Source organism: Cygnus atratus, chromosome 21 (assembly GCF_013377495.2).
Source record: "Cygnus atratus isolate AKBS03 ecotype Queensland, Australia chromosome 21, CAtr_DNAZoo_HiC_assembly, whole genome shotgun sequence".
NCBI lineage: Eukaryota > Metazoa > Chordata > Aves > Anseriformes > Anatidae > Cygnus > Cygnus atratus.
The window spans coordinates 198,125-211,707 of NC_066382.1; the positions used below are offsets into that span (position 1 = coordinate 198,125).

Genomic DNA, 13,583 nt, shown 5'->3' on the forward strand with positions numbered 1-13,583 from the left:
CTTGAGCAGGGGGCTTGGACCAGATGACCTCCAGAGGTCCCGTCCAACCTCAACCACTCTGTGATTCTGTGATCCCACCCTGGTTGCTCAAGAGCCAGGAACACAGGAGTATGGCTGGCACCCCACTTCTAACCTCATTTTAGAGGTGAGCTCACTATGGTCTTCTCTTGCCTAGCTGAAAACATTATTATTTATTATTAGTGCCTTATTAATAATTTACTCGTTCTGTTAATTGCAAAGCCTCTGGGAAAATGGCTGGCAGTTCTGTAAGGAAATATTCGTAATGTAGATGCAGTCTTAAGGCCTTGCCTCTGAACTGCGGTTGGCACACAGCAGCAAGTCGTGTTTTCTCACAAGCCTTTGTTCTGGCAGTGCTGCAGTGTGCTGCAGTGCAGTCCACATCCCTGTCTCCTCCTTCCCCATTGCCATGCAGAACACGTATGCTGCAGAGACTGACAGCGACCTGGCATTGCTGCGCCATCCCCTCTCACCACAGGCCTGTGTCAAACAGAGCCGGTGTAACTCAAGCACCAGGGAAAGCAGCCGTGTCTGCCACTGAGGTTAATAGAGCGGTATTGAATGTAAAAAACATACATTCAATTGTACACAACTATCTGAGTTGCCAGCACTTGCATTTTATTAGAGTTAAGAGGAGCAACAAACCCCAGCTATCACATCTGGGCTTCCAACCTCATACAGACAGAAGTTCTTTTTAAAAAGATACTAGAAGAAATTTATGTTGAACTGGTGTTACAGAACAAGAAGCCCAGGGCTGCAAGACACCAGGGCTTTGCTCCTACCCATTCAGCTGTCAAAAGATAATTCTTATTCTGTACAGTCAGAAACAACATCAAAAAATTATTCCAGCGAGATACAAAAGTAAACTGTGCAGATTCCTGTTTTTTTTTTTTTTTTTTTTTTTTTAAAGCTCTAGACATTGTGGAACAGAACTGGGGGACCCTATGCTAGTGTCCATTTTCCAGGCTCTTCTCTAAGGATGTAGCCCTGTGGTCTCTAATGACTGAAGCCTCAATTTTTCCTGACACAGCAACTGATGGCAGTGAACACTTCCTGGCACTTTTTGTAAGAGGACTGAATTTACTGAAGGGATGTCTGTCACTACCACTGTCCTCAGACAGGAACACTGAAACAAAGAAAGAAAAGAACGAAACTTTTCTCAGGAGACAGAATTTGAAATAGAACATCCTCATGTACTCCTGTTCGGACACCTGGACAATGCTCCCAGGAGGTATTTAGGACAGGACTACCTGATTTTAGGTGGCGAAGGGTATCTATTTGACTTAACAGGAATCTGAAGGAGAAATATAAGAAATTAATTCAAGTCTTAAACCTGTAACCTTCAGTATCTTACCAAGACAGCTGTGTTTTTAACAGATGGTTATAACTGCTCTGTCTAAAGACAGATCAGAAATATGCTGCTGTTAATAAAATAGCAAGTGGAATTAAACATTCTGGAGCTCCGACACAAACTGAAGGAAGCCCTTTCCAAGTATGGCAGAAATGGTTACTATTTACCCAGCAGCAGCACTGTAGGATTAGAAAGCTCCAGGAAGCAAACATGGAAGTAGGATGGTAATGCACAGAGTGTCTCTAATCTGTCTCTAAGCTGCCCGTTTTCCAGGTTATTTAATGTGCTACCTAAGCAACTAGATCAAAGCCGAAACTGATGGCAATTTCAGAATTCTTTTCCTACAAAATTTCCATACACTAAACCATTGCCTTCAAAAATGACTGTCACATGAAGTGCACATGCTGCTCTAGTCTTGTGGGGACTAAAAAAAAAAAAAAAAAGTCAGGGCAGGAGAGAACAGTAAAAGGGAAGACAGCAACGAGCTATGCTGCAAGAGTTGGTACATTCTTAACCTAACCAAGACACCTAAGCACAGGATAACAGCCAAAGGGAAGGGCACCTCCACCTGAAGTTTCCTCTGGACTCAGCAATGAGATGGAAGGCTGCTCTTCTTCCACATGGAGGTCTGGACATACCTCAGACTCGAGGCAGTTGGACCACAGTCAGCACAGTTTGCACACTGCTAAGAATCTAACAGATGCCTCATCCGGACCACAGAGAGAACAACACACCTCACTGTTTCTGTAGAAGACTCTCGAGTCATTCAGCATCGTAAACAGCACATTCCCCTCCTCATTGGGAACAGACTACGGAACCTGCTTGCTTCCAATTATGGCTCCCGAAAGTAAACCACATACAAATATCAGCTCCCACACGCTTCTTTCTTGGTGCGTTCTTGCAGCATCTCTCAGGATCCTTTTAAAAACAAACTGTTTACAGGTGGATGAACTTCCAGACTTTTTTTTTCTTCTTCAAAAAAAAAGCTGCACTACTCCTACATTTCAAAATTAAGTTACAACGAATAAAGATGATCTTGTACCTTGACCACTCAGATTTTGCTGGGGCCTAATTAAAGGCTAAGTCTTTGCATGACCTCTTAGGAATCACTATTCTGTAAGTCCCAGGTTTGTCAGCTTGAATCAAAACATTATCGCTTCTGTAGCCTCAGTAACAGGGCTTGGTCAGCTTGACCTGTGAGGACATCAGTAGAATGTTGAATATGCAAGTACAATTTATGTTACAGAAACTGGCATGAAAATACCATCTTCTGTTTATATAGTCCTGGGTTCAAATGGCTCAAACAACATCAGCTTTACGTAACCCTTGAGTCTTATGCAATACCTTTAAAACTGATATATCTGTATGCATGTTAACAGTCTATACAGGAAGATGACTGCTACAGCTAGGTAAAACAAAGAAATTGAATAGAAAGAAAACTTGTCACATTTTGAGAAAAAAAAGTTTTTTTTTTTTTTTTCCCTCCCAGAAACTCTGTTCTGAACATAACTGAGGTCTGAAACACGATCCTGTAGCTCAACAAAAAAAAGATGCCACAACACATTGTTTAAGCAAACTGCAGTGATTGGTCTTGAAAGAGGCACTGGTCAAGAAAACATGACAAAACCTGACCCAGTCCTGTTGACTCTCTGACAGTGATTTTCCTATAAAAAACGTAAGTGCCAAAAAAAACATTATCAGCAAAACCCAAGCAACAAAAACAGGATAAAAATGAAGTACAAATGAAGAGAGGAAAAAAAAAAAGGCAGTAATTTGCTTTACGTTTATCAATAACTGCTTTACCTTGCAATAATTAAGAGATGGGTTATACGAGCTACAGGGCTGAACGTTACAGATACTGCTCTGACATCCAAGACCATTTATCCCTTATTATTTCTTATTTTGCTAGTCAAAGTCTTTACTGTTTGGCCCACTTCAGGGGGCTGTGTAGAACCACCTATTTAGAATGCAATGAAGTTATATGACCACACTTTCTACGTTCTTTTCTTTTATATTAAACAGAAGATCTCATGACAAGTATCTACCTCACAGTGCACTGAAGACAAATGCTCAATAGCCTACAAATCGAGTTGTCAAAATAAGCTTCTCTCATGCTGTAATACTCAGGAAATCTAAACTGCTCCAGCCCAGCAGATTTCTTGCACTGGAAGCACCCTAACTTTTTCCACATGCATCAAAGATGAGAGTGAACACAGACATGTCCACATATTTAAGGGTTTATCCAAGGACTCTGCTTTTGATGATCACATTTCAGAATCTTTTGTAAGTAAAAACTGAGTTTGTCACATTACATATAAACTGAAGAGATGTTATAACATTTAAGGAATAACAAACAGTTGACATATTCTTTACTAATGCTCTGCCCTCCAACAGGTGATGCTCAAAAAAAATCCAAAAAACTCATAATACTGTCTCCAGGCTTTCCTGCCAGTAACACCTGTGTTGCTCTAGGTCTCCCTTATCACATGTACTCTAACCTCTTCGAACACTCCTCTTTAAAACCTGGGGCAGTATATAAAGTACTGAAAAACCTTTTGCCAATGTAGCGTAATTTGAAAACTAAACTTCACAGACTTTGTAGGTTTCTAAAGCCATTCTTCAAGGCTGCCTCCAACAAAGCTGATGAAAATGATTGCATTTATGTAACTGAGACACCTCGTAACTTACAGAAAACATTTTGAACTTTATATATTTTCTGGAAATTATTATTCTTCAAATTTAGCCATAAAATGTTAACATCAAAATTACTTTTCACCATTATTCCTTAACATAACTGGAGGAGGTGGTGACTTTAGCCATTAAGGGCCTATTTTGTGAACAGACTGAGCCCAAGCAAGGTAGCACAGACAAGTCTCACAGAGCTTTTTCAACAGCAGTTGCTTGGATCTGATGAGAGCTCTGAAGTTTTTGGGATATGAAGGATCCCAAAAGTTGATGCAGTATGCACTGAATCATTTCAGTTTCAGCCCTCTCACTCCACAACTCCTGTGAAACTCTGCAAGCTCCTAGTGCTACTCCTGAATCATAGATTAATTTAGTGTATCTGTTCTATCAAGCCACAAAGCCATTTTCACTTCTGGTGTCCTCAGTCCTTCATAGTATAGTGAGAAGCTAACCCATGAACTCAAAAACAGGCTTGGGAAACACAGCAAAGTCTCCACAGTGGTATTTCGTGGCAGGGTCTGGCACTCCTGAGAAAACCAGTTGCTTCAGTGTCATGTCAGGGCTGGGCTGCTCCACAGTGCCAGCAGCCTGACAGGAGCCTGGCTTGTCCAGATGGAAGGGATAGAAGGAGCTACTTGGCCAGATTTTGATGTGTACTGTGAAATTGGTCTGAATCTAGAAAAAAATAAATCTCCTTCTCAATCGGTCTGAATCTAGAAAAAAAATAAACCTCCTTCTCATTTCCCTAAAACAGACATCATCTGTAACCAGAACAAGCTTCTTAATTCGTACTCAGAGGGAGCCTACTACTGATAGCAAGTTACACACACAGTATTTCTATAGATGCAAAATTAATCTGGTAAAGTCTTTTAAGGATGACTGATTACTCACATCAGTCAGCATTCTACAGAGCTACAGGGTGTATACTTCCACAGTTAAGACCAGAGAACCTGGATATAGTTTCATGTTACAGTCTCTTTTGGCAGGATTGGTTTAAGCTGGCGTTTCTTAAGTCCAGATCACTTCACTGATGAACTTAAAGCAGACCTGTAAAAACAGCTCTGAGCCACTACAGCAGATGCAGTAAACAGAAAGTGCAATGAGCAGAGGAGTTAATCTGGTTTAACTCCCTGAGGGAGGTGCCCGGGAGTCATGCCTCTGTTTTCTCCCTTAGCATCCTCCGATAGAACAGAACTTCCTCAGTAAAGATCTAAATAGATGCTAGCCATTCATGCCACACAAGTTTTTACCTGGGACTGCAAAAGTACCTGCTTTGTAAAACTTCCAGTGCCTGCTCAGATTGTGACAGCCCCTGACTACATGTACTCTACGTTAAAGGGCAGCAGTTTCAAACATTTTCCAAGTGTTTTTGGTTTTTTTTTCCCCATGCGAATAGGTAACAGGGTTGCTACTGAGAATGGGCTTGATCATGTATCAAGTGGGACAACTCCCCTGGAGATCTACCAAAACACTCTCTATTGCCCTTGTCATTCAGCTGTGCTGTCCCATCAGTAGGTGTCAAGACACTCAAGACACAGAGTCCTCACTCTAAATGGTATAGAAAAAACACAAAGCAAATTTGGGGTAAACACCTGTGATGCAGAAAATACTTATAAATGAAACACTTCACCCAGCCCGTGATAGCATAAAGCATGGTCCTCCCCATCTTCTAACCCAATGACTTGTTCAAAGACACTATTATCCGAAGACACTGTAGGATTTCACACCCAGGTTCTCTCTTTTTGAGCTACACAAGGTGGCAAGAAACAACAGTGTCTTGTTTGGTGGACACCAGCTCAAACCATTGCCTTTGGCTCTCAAAGATTACCAGAGTTGCTTTTCTAATCTCTGCATGCTGCTTTACTGGACAAGGGAAGAACCAAAACGATCACTTTCTTGCTTTTGTGCTCTAGAATCAACAAGCAAGAAATTTCATCCATACCACTCACAACATGGCAGCAAAGCCAGGACTATTACACAGGAAATTCTGCTTTTCACTGACAAAACAAACAGCCAGCAAATCTTAGCGGTGAGTATGTCTCACACATACACTCGGAGGCCTTTTTTTTTTTTTTTTTTTGCCACTCTACACAAACTAAATGTTTGATGATATTTGAGTAACAATATTTGAGTCTAAGGAACAAATGAAGAAGGTGCATGATCTTTCCTGCTTATTCTACTAGAGCACTCTCTGCCCAAGTTACAGTCATTTCCCCACAGTCTTCTAACCACTAAATTAATGGTGTTTTGTTAGATCTGCATATGCATGTTCCGAAGTGTCACGTTTAAATGCTCTGGAGGTAAGAATCCACTCCAAGAGCACTGGCTTCCCAGCACATGCAGTTTTCTTTAACAGCAGTTTCTGTGTTACAACATCTTTGGTATGAACACACACAGACTGAATTTAACAAGTGCAATAGCTGAGCACTGTAAGAAAGCTTGCAGCACAACGACATTTTTCTACTTTCCAGAGCGAGGCAGATGCACCATATTCTTTCAACCAGTGCAAGCTGTGGGTGGTGACTGAAGCAGCCTAAGGGCACTTTATTACTCTGAGTGCCAGTGATCTTCTATTTTACAAATCATTTGTCATTTGCATATACAACTTGCTCAACTCTTCTATACAGCAAAAACGCTGAACATACCGCCACATCAATTTGATTTGGTTTATTACTGAGGAGTCACCACTGCAGAAACAGATTTTTCTGAAATTAAACTTCCGTGCCACCCTTGATACATCTTATGAAAAGATCTGTTTAACAATACAAGATTACAGGACATGGTCTCTACCACCAATAAAAGCCCTTAAAATTTTTACTTAATATTCTAAGACATATGCATATCTCTGCTGGTTAGGTAGGTTGCTTCCAGGCAATGAGAAATGCCACGAATACTGAGGCATGAGACGAGGAAAACACTGTCATTCCACTGAGCCTAAGTGACAGCTGAAAAAGGTCTATGCTTTCACATAAGAAATAAATAGTACCGGGCATGAGCAGGAATAAAGCAATAATCAAGACCTGCACATACAGGCATTGCCAGTGATTTTAAGCTGTTAACCCACTTAGCAGTGTTAAGATTTCTTATCGGTAACACTTTTTCCATAATTTTTCCGGTGCTGCAGGACTTCAGCTGTTCATCCCACACCATCTGGGAACACTTTGTTCCTCTCCACCATCTCCAGCAGCCAATGCTACCTCAAAAGATGGTACTTCCCCCCACTTCTCTTTACCATGCCATTACTACACAAGAGGAGCAAGGAGGTGGGATGGGCTGACTTTTTCCTCAAGTGGCCATCTCTATATTTAACCTTTATAAAGTACTACTTTTTTTTCTTCCAGACTTCTCCCCTGAGCTAAGGGATGGTGAGATTTTTTCACACTGTCCAGGAAAAGCAAACCAGGGAAGGTTTTAGAGATCCAAGGTAGACTTGAGATGTCACTTTTCATGCTATTCAGTAATTTGTATAAAAACAGTTGGTTGCCTAAGGTTGCTTTGTATATCTCTGGTCAGAAACTTGCTGTGCTTTCCTACAGGTGCCAGCACTATGAAAGATGTGCTTTTCGATGCATGCAAAGCGCAACAGCTTAGGACATTGTGCACTGCTCATGGAGACTTTCTCCTCCAAGAGAAACATGCTAAAGGAGCTATTAGCAGGAGAAGAGGACCTCATGGGGCACTGTCTGTGCTGCTACAGTACTGGAAGTATGGTAAAAACTTGGACATGAGTTTTCTTTCTCATATAGATTGCAAATTCAAGAGACAAAATATTCACCCAGAAATCAGCAGAACGATGACCAGAATGATATGAAATGGCCTCTATTTGCTGCAAAGTTAGATAAATGTGAACTACTGCAAGATGCAAACTGTGAAACATTAGAATCGATCAGCAAAAAGAGACTAAGATCTCCTTCAGTGGAAGCTTTCAAAAAGTCAGTCACGCTTATTCCACCTCTGAACTGGGAGTGGCCTACCTGGACTTAATTCCCCCTCCTAGTCCTACTCTTTTTGATGAAGCGCCCTGCAAAACAAGTCTTGCAATAACCTGGTACAGCGCGGGAGTGTGTTTTCAGTATCCTTAAATTCCTGGGGAAGGTTTGGGCTATTTACTTCACCGTACCCACTCAAATATGAAACTGTGAGCTAGAGGTGTTACAATGTTCTTCTGCACGTGTGATGCTACGGTTAAAGCCCTATCACAATTTTCAGCCTATACTGTAACATCACCCTGAAAGGGCCAGGGACCACCACAGGAGGGGAAGTCAGTGCAAACACAACCACAACTCCCGCTGTGGACACGGGGGTGGGGGGGGGAGAGGAAGGATCAGCAAGCTTCAAAAGGCACGCACTCACGTCCTAAGTACAGCAGTGACAGACAACACATAAGCATGCAGACTTAAGCCCAAACAAATACTGTACTATATATCATCCCGTAATACTTACTGAAAACAATGCTTCGTCATATCTGCATATCCACCTGCAACGGGTGGAGGGTACCAGACCCCTCTGTACCTCTGCTCGCTTCTAGGCAAATAAACCGGCAACACCGAGTATCAGAGGACTGACCTGAGAGTCTACAAAGGCAGCGGAGGCTCCAGCCAGCACCTGGCGCAGGCCCCTGCAGCAGGGGTGGACGGAGCAGGCTCTCCCACAGCCGTGCTCGGGGTCTTTTGCATGCTCGCAGCCAGCGGGAGCGCCTGCCTTACCACAGCGCAGGCGGGAGTCTCAGCTGTGCCCTCTCCGCACCTCTGTGGCAGCGGCGCATGGACTAGCGCTCCCCGGCGTGCGTCAGGCACAGCAGAAGACGGCGCCGGGAGACGGGGCGTGCCTGCCCCGCGGCACGGGGCATGGTGCCGCACGCAGCGCAGCAGCGTCGGCCCGGCTGGCAGACTCGCAGGGCAGACGAGCGGCGGTCAGCAGCCGGCTCCGGGACGGCCGGGAGGCACGGCCCGGCATCTGGACCGCGCGTGCAGACGGAGGCAAACGGCGCCTGGCGGCCGAGGGCTCTCGTATCTCGTCCGCGCGCGGGCGAACGCCCCCGAGCTCCGCGACCGGCGGTCGGCCCCGAGCCGGGGCCGTGCGCCGCGCCAACCCGGCGGCGAGCCCACGCCAGAGGCCGCGGCGGGCTGACGGGAGCGGCGCCGCCCGAGCTCGGTGCGGGAGCGGCCGCGGGGGGCCTGGCGCCGGCTGCCCGGGGGCGGGCCCCGGCTCCGCTCGGTCGCGGTCGCAGCCGCTTCGTGCCCCGACGGCGCCCGCCGCCCGCGCTCGAAGCGCCTCGGCGGCGACCGGAGGCTCCGCCGGCGGCTCTAACCGCTGCCGGGCGCCCGGCGGCGGCACCCCGCCGGGCTCGGGGCGCCGGGCGGACCGCCTCGCACGGCCGGGCTCCGAGAGACGGCGGAGCCTCGCCGGGGAGCGGAGCCGCTCGGTCGCCGGCGCCGCCCTCAGCCCACGCCGGGGCCGCCCGGCGCCGCCATAGCGGGATACGAGCCCCGGCCGCCGGCTACGGGCCCGCGCCGCGCTCGGCGGCGGCCCGGCGCTGCGGCGGGAGCCGGCTGCGGCCGCCGCCTTCCATTGTCTGTGGCGGAGCGGCCCGGCCCGGCCCCGCCCGCGCGGTGACGTCACCGCCGCCACAGCCCCGCGGGGCCCGGCGGGCTCCGGGCTGCGCTCCTGCAGCGGGCGCGGCCGCCGCCGGCACCGACCGGGGAGGGACGGGCACCCCGAGCGACGGGCACCCCGACACACCGGCACACGCGGCACCCGGCGCGGCGGGACGCGGCAGGGCCCGCTCCGCAGGCACCGCTGCAGCCCCTGCTCCAGCGAGGCGCGGCGGCACGGCTCGCGGCCCTCCCGGGCTTCCCTGCGGAGCTCAGACCCAGCCCAGCGCTCCCGGGAAGCTCCGTGCGCTCGCTTCGTCCGAAAGGAAGCCGGGCTGATGCCAAAAGCAGACTTCCCGGAGGAAAGCGAGTGCCTGAGCGTGAAACCTGACCCGCTCAAAGGCAACATCCAGGACGGAAAATGAAACACCCCTTGCCTCAACTCCCTCACAACGCAGTCGAAACAGAAAAAACGACCGTCTGCGAAATGCAGTCAAAGCAATAAAAGACAGGCTTCCTGAAACAACTGCAGCAGAGCAGCCTGTCCTTAACGATTTTGTGTAAAAGGGAAAAAAAGACAGATCTCAACAACAATAACAGTGAGTCAGACAAAGCCTCCATACAGACTCCTGCTTCTTCAGGGTAAATGCGAAGAAGAGAGGGCGAACAGAAACATCTGAAGCGTGCAGTCTAAGCTCCTAGTAAGGAACCGGGCGCCTGTGCTGACACTCACACATCCCAGCCCGCTGCACGGCAGCTCTGCCACACAGCACCGCAGCTCCATCCCTCCTCCCAAGGAGAACCCAAATTATAGTCTTTTATGGTAAAACCCAAGGTGTAAAGTCAAGCACACAGTCATGCCTACCTAGATGGAGAGAGGAGTGATAAACAGAGTGCTACTGTTTATGGACACTTGCTTTTTTCTACTGATAGACTTCTATGGCTCTGAAACTACATTTCTAAGGACCTCACCAATACCAAACATGTCATTCCTACAAGCCTGTGTTATCTGAATCTCGTAACCTCTACATGCTAGAAACAGGCATCAGGTGCTGGAAAACAAACATCCTTTGTGGATTTTGACTTTGAACATCTACCATCATTCACAGGTAACTTGAATTCAGTGACCTGTTCTATCCCATCTACCTCCTGCACGCAACGCCTAGAGTTTAGGGGCCACAGGTATGGCCATGTCACCCTAGCACCAGTCAGCCACCAAACTTTCCTACATCTTCCACCTGGGAACGGCAGTCAAATCTTAAACTGAGAATCCAGAACTAGCTAAAAGGTTGGAAGGCTGCCTATTATGCTCTTTTGTGTCAGTACCAGCTAGATTCAGTACCAGTCACACCCTCGTCCATCCTATACACACCTAAACCATCAGCTCACATGACCCCTGCCCAAATTTTTTATTTCTCTCTGAGCTCCCTATGGCACCACTTATTCCTTCACAGCCTCTTTTCTGCAGGTGCGTAAATATAATGCCAAGGAGCACTCCTTGGAATGCCTGATCACATCCCATGCTAAGGAAACATCATCTCTACAGACAGAAAGGAGCAAAGGCTTCAGTGGAAGGCAAACACACATGCTTTCCACTGGAAATCTGTACTAAAAAGCCTGTTTAATTTGCTATTTATCTGTCAGTAGAAGATCTCTCTCCTTCAGTTCAAAAGGGGTCTTGTTTGCTTTTCATTTTTCTCGAGAGAACTTCTCTACAGACAGTGAATGAAAAGTGAGGTCAAATGCCTACAGAAGTACGTGATGGCCTTTGAGCTGACAGCAGCATCTGAAAATTGCCTGTTTTATAGATGAAAAAAAAAGAAGAGGCTGCCAAGTTTATCAAAGGAGACAAAGGCAATAAGGGAGTGCATCCCTTATGAGAAGAAGAAAGGCTTTCTTTGAAAAGAAAGACCTCTAATGAGCTAGAAAAAAATGCAAGAACGTTAGCAGCTAGTGCCCACTGCCCATTAGTAAAAGATCTAATTTATCTGTGGGTTAAAATAAGAAAAAATTAAGAATAAAAAAGGAGTGGTTGTGTATAGTTCAGAAAAAGGAGGCACTATCCTTTTTAGTGCAGCATACACTGAAAAAGGAAGGAAATCCTTCAGAGGATGGCCACTCAACATGCTGCCCCTCAGAACTCCTTCTCTGCACATTCCCTCACTTGGCTTGATAAAGACCTAGGAAACAGAGGTATAGAAGAACACGGTCTCACATTTAGCAGGCATTTGCAATACTATTCCCTGATCCCAATGAACAATACTTGCTCTGTGCTCCAAAAGGTGGGATTTATCCTTACCCTAAGGTCACTACTTCTAAGAGTAGCAACCACTTTAAATCAGGAAATAATTTAATGACACGCTTTCCTCCGGGAAGCACAATTATCATGATTTCACTTAAAATGTGTTTCTGTTCATCATATCTCTCCCAGATTCTGGGCTCTACAGGCACTGGTTCAATGCTCCCTCAATAATCATAAGAATTACCTGCCTTTAGAAAAATCTTAAACCAGATGTTTCTGTAAGCACTTACGAGAAGGAAGTGCAATACATCGTACCACTGCTGCTCTCTACCAGTGCAGTAGCCTAGTGGAAGCAGATCCTGCTAAGACACTGCACAGACAAATGCAGGGATCTCATGCCACTGCTCTGCGATAGGAGGAGCACCAATGTGCCCCAGGAAAGCTGCATCTGCTCAGCATGCACAAAACTTCATGCTCACTGTTTCCCGCTGGTCATGGGGGAACTCTCTTTTTTGCACGCTCAGGTTCAGATGCTTCTTTGCTAACCCATCTTTGTCAAAACCTGCAAAGTTCTACAAAGGTGTGATTCCAAGCGCGCCTAGTATCTTACCAGCCATACCCAACAGCAGGAATTTTATGTATATATATATATATTTATTGGCTTTATTTACAGCATATGGTTTGATGATCAAGATACTGTGTTTTTATGTCTGGAGCTGTGCTACAGCCTGTTTAGCACAGCCTATTACTACAACAGCATATAACTACACCAGTCCAATAACTGGGTAGTAAATTCTCAACAAGAGCTTGAAGAGAAATTGAAGCCACTATGCTCTGAGACTTGCTTCCTGAAGAAAAGAAGTGAAGCTAAAGGTTTTCAGTTATCTGCAGAACTGAACAAAGAAAGAAGATTTATTTTTGTCTCGGTATAACTGAAAATATACAGCCCCAACAGAGAATGTCTTTATCTTTATTTTAAAGAGGTCTGTGGATGACTATTGTTTATGCAAACGTATGTAAGATAGATACTGTTTATCCTTTTACTACACCATTCCTGGGGTATGGTAGACTTTGTTACTCCTACCCCTCTCTTGCACTGGTCATATAGTTGGAATCATCAGAAGTGTTTTAACAGTTTAGTGTAAAGGAACTCAAAGTGTTCCTTCGGGTTAATTAAAAAGAATATTAAAATTCTAGTCAATATTTTGGGACTACAAATAGTCCTTGAAATCCTTCCCTCAAGACTACATAACAGGCAGTAGGACAAGGATTTGAAGCAGTGCAATTAAAGTGAACAAAGAAGACAGGGATTTGTGGATTTATTCTGTTGATAGAATCAATTCATGTTAGCTTATACCTTAGCTAGCTAAACTAACATCTGTTCTCTCAGAATAAACAGAAAGATGTTGCTGGTCCATTAAAAAGAATATAATTTGCTGCCTTAGAGCACTGTGCATCAAGGCAGAGGCTTCTGATATGTCATGGTTAATAAAATTATTCTGCCTTTTTCCCTGAAGAGCCTCTGCATTGCAGCGGTCCTTTTACTTTTTTTTTTTTCTCCCTGTTAGCAATGCCCTAGTTTGTTCACTGCTGCAGTCCCCCTCCCTTCCACCATTACCACACCGTAACAGTCTCTAATTGAAAGCTTGCCTGTTAACCAGCAGCTCCCAGACAACGTGAAAGAGCAACAGAG

At 45.7% G+C, this 13,583-nt stretch overlaps 1 protein-coding gene across 3 annotated transcripts in view; it reads right to left on the reverse strand.

Moving 5' to 3' along the window:
- The window catches only part of CAMTA1 (calmodulin binding transcription activator 1), a 376,374-nt gene that overhangs the window by 31,476 nt on the left and 331,315 nt on the right, over positions 1–13,583 (reverse strand). The window contains exon 1 of one of the 3 annotated variants that reach the window (XM_035557426.2): positions 8,621–9,117. The exons of 1 other annotated variant lie outside the window; for it this stretch is intronic. The gene's annotated coding sequence lies outside the window, so the exon portion shown is untranslated. Of the gene's footprint in view, positions 1–8,497; positions 9,118–13,583 lie in introns of those variants that run through there. One more of the 3 variants, XM_050714865.1, reaches the window with a different exon arrangement.